Below are 6,614 nucleotides of genomic sequence, written 5' to 3' on the forward strand. Positions count from 1 at the left end.
TATGCCAGCCTGACCTCCTCTCAATCAAATAAAAATATCTTGAGCTTCACAACTCTAAATGGAATGAATCTAGTGCCATTATACAGTAGACATCCAGAGCTTTCCAACCATATATAACACTTTATGGTGGACATAATAATTGAGGAAGATATTGACCCCGAAAACACAAGAAGAAAAACACATCACTGCAGAGTTACCCGCCTGACCTCTTCATCTTCAAAGGAACATAACTTGCATTGTAGAGATCCAAATGCTCTGCTTTAGGAGGCGTTGGAAAGTTGACATCAAGTGCTTTCCAACTATATATAACATTTTAGGGTGGACATTAAAACTAGAGGTGAAAATGGCCATTAATTTATCATTGCAAAACCTGGGCGTGCCACTTGATATCGAAGGCGTGGCACGCCAGCTCTATTTTCATCATTGGCGTGGCACGCCAGATTCTGGGCATGGCACGCCAGTTCCAATGGCCAGCTAGGAAGATTTTGTGCATCATTAAAGGTGTGGCACGCCAGTTTCATAACATATGGGCGTGGCACGACAAGAAGTCGGCATGGCACGCCGGACTACTTGACAGACTGACCTATCCACCTTCAAATGGGCATAACATGAGCTACAGAGGTCCAAATGAGTTGGTTCTAGCGGAATTATAAAGATAACATCTAGAGCTTTCCAACAATATATAATAATTTATAATGGACATTTAGATTAAGGCCTAAACAACTCTATCATTTCAGCGTATCAAATGGGTCACAATCCAAAGAGCAAAATCAAGTGGGAGTGGCACTTGAAACCACACGCCAACTTCTCCCTGCAGCCTCCAACCTTCAACCAAGCCCACTCCAACTCTCATTCAAACCACACTTATCAATCAATCAAGGCCATAAGAAGCATCTAGTATAGTTCATTTTCATTTCATTGTAATTTGCTTTTAATTTCACTTAAGTTTGTAATTTAGGAGACCCTATATAAAGGCCTTAGTTTCATAGAATTAGTCATGGCTGGTTTGGGGGAAGTCTTCAGAACCTCTCTATTAACCATCAGCTTCTTTCCTTTTCTTTCTTACGTTGTAAATATTTTAGTTATGAATTACTATTTGATGGAATGATTGTTTTTATTCTTCTTCTTCTATTCATCTCTCTTTGATTTACTAGAAAGAATTTCGTTCTTCATTCTAGCATTCAATTATCTTAGAAAAGAGATTGAATGCAATTGGGTTTTATGTGAACCTTGGGCGAGGAAACATAAAACCATGCTTGAAATTCTTTTTCACACTTGAATAGATTTGGGTTTTGGAAGGGATACGGTGACATGAAATCTCTCTATTATTTGGGTCTAGGAAAGTGTGTGGTATAATCAGGGACCATTCTTCATCTCTTCTCATGAGCAATTAGAGCAAGGAATTGGCTATTGATCAAGATTTGAGAGATTGAGTCACCAAGGAATTGGGGCTCAATCAATCATGATTGCCAATAGGTCAATGAGTTGCATGATTGAAGATGAAATGAAATCAATTAATCCGGAGAATGCAATATCTCTGGATCCCAATGTTTATTTTATCTTTCTTTCTTTTATTTACTTTATGGTTATTTACGTTTTCTGCACTTTACATTTCCAGCACTTTACTTTCTTGTAGTTTACTTTCCTTTCTATTTACTTTCTTGCACTTTATTGCTTTCCTTTACTTTCATGCAATTTACAATTCTATTTGCTTATCACTCCAATCCGAATAGTCTAACTAGGATAATCAGTTAACTATTGTTTGCTTTAATCCGTTAATCTCTGTGGGATTCAACCCCATTCCTAGTGGGTTATTACTTGACGATATTTGGTGCGCTTGCCAAAGAACGAATTCATTTTAAATGGGGAGTGAATTCCGCTCATCAAGGCACAGACTCAGAGAACAGGGGAGCAACATGGAACAGGGCACCAGATTCTGCCCTGGGTGCAGAAACAGTAGAGAAAGAAGGAAAGGGGAAAGGAGAGAAGAAAGGCGGTTGTGGTAGTGATGGAAAGGAGTTTACATGCGGCAATGAGGGACCACGGCAGTGCTGTTGGTGGTAGAGAAGGTGAAAAGCTGAGAAGGGTAAGGGAAGATAGAAGAGGAAAAACGAGAAGATAAAGGGGAAAAGAGAACGATCGACGGTGGGTTGGTCACCGGAGTGGTGGCCGATAGTGGCGGTTGAAGAGACTTGGGAGTGGTTATGGTAGTTCTGAGTTTGAAGGGAGAAGAAGAGATGGAACGTTGAGAGGGGAAAGGGACGCGTCTGGCTAGAGCTTGCGCGTCAGGGGTGTTAACGATTTTGACTCCACGCGTACGCATCCCTGACGCGTGCGCGTGGGTGGCAGAAAAGAGAGTAGATGCGTACGTGTCCTTGACACTAACGCGCGAAGGGAGAGAGTGCACGGTGACACGTACGCGTGAGATATGCGTACGTGTGGGATGGATTTGTGCCTCACGCACAAAGTGGGCATGAAGTAGGCACAATTCTCTGGAAAATGTATGGGGGCTATGTTGGCACATCGACGCGTACGCGTGCCTGCCCCCCCTCCCCCTTTTTTTTAAGAGCACTAAAACAGAGCTTAAAGCTCTCCTAACACTCTCTACAACTCAAAACCAACCAAAATTCAAATTAACAACAAATCTTTGGTTTTTCAAAAAAACTTTTCAAATATAAGACACACAAAACTTACACTACAAGCAAAATACAATTCAAGATACATGTGCAATTTAAACGAGCTAACAACTAAAGCATTAAAACAAAAATATTCAAAGAAGAAAAACGGTTTTTGTCCTTAAGTTGGACAATTGGGAAGCTCCTTGTGTCATGGCGGCTTATGCTTGTATTCATCCTTTAACCTCAAAGGATGCTTGCTCCTTAAACGGTTGTCAGAATTTCCAACCGACTTCACCAACCTTGGGGAAAGTTCTTCCCAAGATATGAGCTCCCAAAATTTGTCTTGATGTTGTGATCCGGGATCCTATATATTATTTTCACACCCATCTTCTAATTGATCATCATGGTTCTAATTGGACGGTAAGCACATAGAATTCTCCTCAGAGCACCAACTCTTACTTCTAGACCCAAACAATCTAGCTCTACACCAATCCTTGCAATCAAACTATGAACATGCAACCATCATGAACTTCGATTTGCAATGCCAACCACTAACTATCTCCCTTTTGCTCTTAAAGCCACAAAGAGCTCTGAGTTGTCCATCCGTCTCAAGCAAACCATATTCTAGTGGAATCATAAAGCTTAGCGATGAGAGATTTACCCACTTGAATGAAAGAATAGATGGTGATGGCTTGGGGAGAAATACTTTCAACGGCCTTACAAGCTTCACTCCCTTGTGTTCTTCTTTGATGACTTCCACTTGACAACTTCTTTCAACTTCTTCTTGCTCGTCAACTTCTTCCAAATCCTCCTCATCATCAATTAAATCAAACCTTGGAGGTTGTGTGAAGTCCACTTCAACATCAACTTCACATCCATTGGAAGAATCTTCAACAAAGTCACCAATGTCACTTGGTGTAGAGTTGTCATTGTTGACCTCAAATTCATACCCAATGGGAATGATTCAATTTTAGACAAGAATTCATTAATGATTGACTCCATCTCTTGATTAACCTCTTCAAAGTCTCCAACTATGATATGCTTTGGAGGTTGTACACCCTCCTCAACATCAATTTCGAGCTTCTTGGATGGAGGTTCTTGAGATTCCCATAGTGGCTCCGCATCTCCTAGGTCTTCAACCACTTCTTCCTTTTCTTCAACAATCATAGCTTCATCCAATTGTTCCAATACAAAATCCCATTCCTTATTCTCCACCGGAGTTTCTAATCTCTTCTTCATGCTACGCTTTTCTATTGATTCTTCACAATTGGCAATGGAAGTGCCTTGAGTGCATGAGTACCTGAAGGCTAAAATATTTACTGCCTTTATCAAGGTCGTCGTGGATTCTAAGACCTCCCTTTTCATCTCTTCTTGCCTTTGAAGTTATAAAGTGAGAGAATCATCCATTGGAGCTTGGGGTGGATAGGAGGGTTCATCATTTTGGGGGAAGGTTTCATAATAGGAAGGTGGTTCATCTTGATGGAAATATGGAGATGGTGTTGATGAGCGAATATTTTATACGCTTTTTGGGGTTAATTTCATGTAGTTTTTAGGATGTTTTAGTTAAGTTTTTAGTATATTTTCATTAGTTTCTAGGAAAAATTCATATTTCTGGACTTTACTATGAGTTTGTGTGCTTTTCTATAATTTCAGGTATTTTCTGGCTGAAATTGAGGGAGCTGAGCAAAAATCTGATTTGGGCTGAAAAAGGATTGCTGATGTTGTTGGATTCTGACCTCTCGACACTCGGAATGGATTTTTTGGAGCTACTTGAGTCTAATTGGCGCGCTTCCAATTGCGTTGGAAAGTAGACATCCAGGGCTTTCCAGCAATACATAATAGTTCATACTTTGCTTAAGGATAGACAATGTAAACTGGCGTTCAACGCCAGTTCCATGTTGCAGTCTGGCATCCAGCGCCAGAAACAGGTTACAAGTTGGAGTTCAACGCCAGAATCAGGTTACAACCTGGCGTTGAATGCCCAAATCAGCCCAGGCACGTGAGAAGCATTAGTCTCAGCCCCAGCACACACCAAGTGGGCCCCAAAAGTTGATTTCTGCACTATCTATCATAGTTTACTCATTTTCTGTAAACCTAGGTTACTAGTTTAGTATTTAAACAACTTTTAGAAATTTATTTTGTATCTCATGACATTTTAGATCTGAAATTTGTACCTTTTAACGGCATGAGTCTCTAAACTCGATTGTTGGGGGTGAGGAGCTCTGCTATGTTTCGATGAATTAATGCAACTATTTCTGTTTTCCATTCAAACATGCGTGTTCCTATCTAAGATATTCATTCGCGCTTAATTATAGAGAAGGTGATGATCCGTGACACTCATCACCTTCCTCAATCCATGAACGTGTGTCTGACAACCACCTCCGTTCTACATCAGATTGAATGAGTATCTCTTAGATTCCTTAATCAGAATCTTTGTGGTATAAGCTAGATTGATGGCGGCATCCATGAGAATCCAGAATGTCTAAACCTTGTCTGTGGTATTCCGAGTAGGATTCTGGGATTGGATGGCTGTGACGAGCTTCAAACTCGCGAGTGTTGGGCGTAGTGACAGAGGCAAAAGGATCAATGGATCCTATTCCAGCATGAGTGGGAACCGACAGATGATTAGCCGTGTAGTGACAGTGCACGTGGACCCTTTTCACTGAGAGGATGGATGGTAGCCATTGACAACGGTGATCCACCAACACACAGCTCGCCATGGAAGGAACTTTGCACTTTTGCATGCATGAGGGAAGAGGAATACAAGTGAAAAGCTTAAATTCAGAAGACAAAGCATCTCCAAAACCCCAACATATTCTCCATTACTGCATAATAAGTATTTATTTCATAATCTCGTATTTTTCGTAATTCAATTTGATAAGTGAATTGTTTTCCTGACTAAGAGTTACAAGATAACCATAGATTGCTTCAAGCCAACAATCTCCGTGGGATTCGACCCTTACTCACGTAAGGTATTACTTGGACGACCCAGTGCACTTGCTGGTTAGTTGTGCGGAATTACATAGTGTGAAGTAATTTTCGTGCACCAAGTTTTTGGCGCTGTTTCCGGGGATTATTCGAGTTTGGACAACTAACGGTTCATTTTGTTGCTTAGATTAGGAAAAATTTTTCTTTTTGGTTTAGAGTCTTCTATTATTGTTTTTGGTTGAAATTTTCTTTTTCTAAATCCTTATTTTCTCTTTTCTTTTAATTTTTCAAAAATTTTATAAACTGATAATTGAGTTCTTCTGTTTGAGTTTAGTTTCATATTTTAAGTTTGGTGTCAATTGCATGTTTTTATTTTCTTTTTAAAACAAAAAAAGTTTTATTCTTAGTTATAAAATCTTTCTTTTCAAAAATAATTTTTCTTTGATTAAATCTTGTGCCAAACTTTAAGTTTGGTGTTTTCTTGTTAATCTTTTGATAATTTTCGAAAATTTTATTTTGGTTTTCTAAAAATTTTATGTTTGGTGTGCTACCTTCATGTTCTTGTTGTTCTTGTGATTCTTCAAAGTGTTCTTGAGTCTTTCTTGTGTTTTGATCTTAAAATTTTTAAGTTTGGTGTTCCTTGGTGTTTTCCCTCCAAAATTTTCGAAAACAAGGAGCTTTAGATTTAAAAATTTTAAGTTCTGTGTCATTTGTGTGTTTCTCTTTCATCATAAAATTCAAAAATAAAAAAAAAAATATCTTTTCTTCATTCCACTCATAATTTTCGAAAAATTAGCATTAAAGTAGTCATCAAATTTAAAAATCATATCTTTTTCAAATCATATCTTTTCCAATCAAATCCTTTCAATCTTACCTTTTTCAAAACTTCCTAACCATATTTTTTTTCTCTTTCTCTCTCTCCATTTTTCGAAAATCTTCACCCATTTTTATTTATTTTATTTTAATTTATTTTACTTTCAAAATAAATAAATAAACAAAAATATTTTTTCTCTATTTTACATCATCTCCCCTTCTCCATCATGGATCTAAGTGGAAATGAATAGTTCA

The sequence above is a fragment of the Arachis hypogaea genome, chromosome 11, assembly GCF_003086295.3.
Source record: "Arachis hypogaea cultivar Tifrunner chromosome 11, arahy.Tifrunner.gnm2.J5K5, whole genome shotgun sequence".
Taxonomy (NCBI): Eukaryota; Viridiplantae; Streptophyta; class Magnoliopsida; order Fabales; family Fabaceae; genus Arachis; species Arachis hypogaea.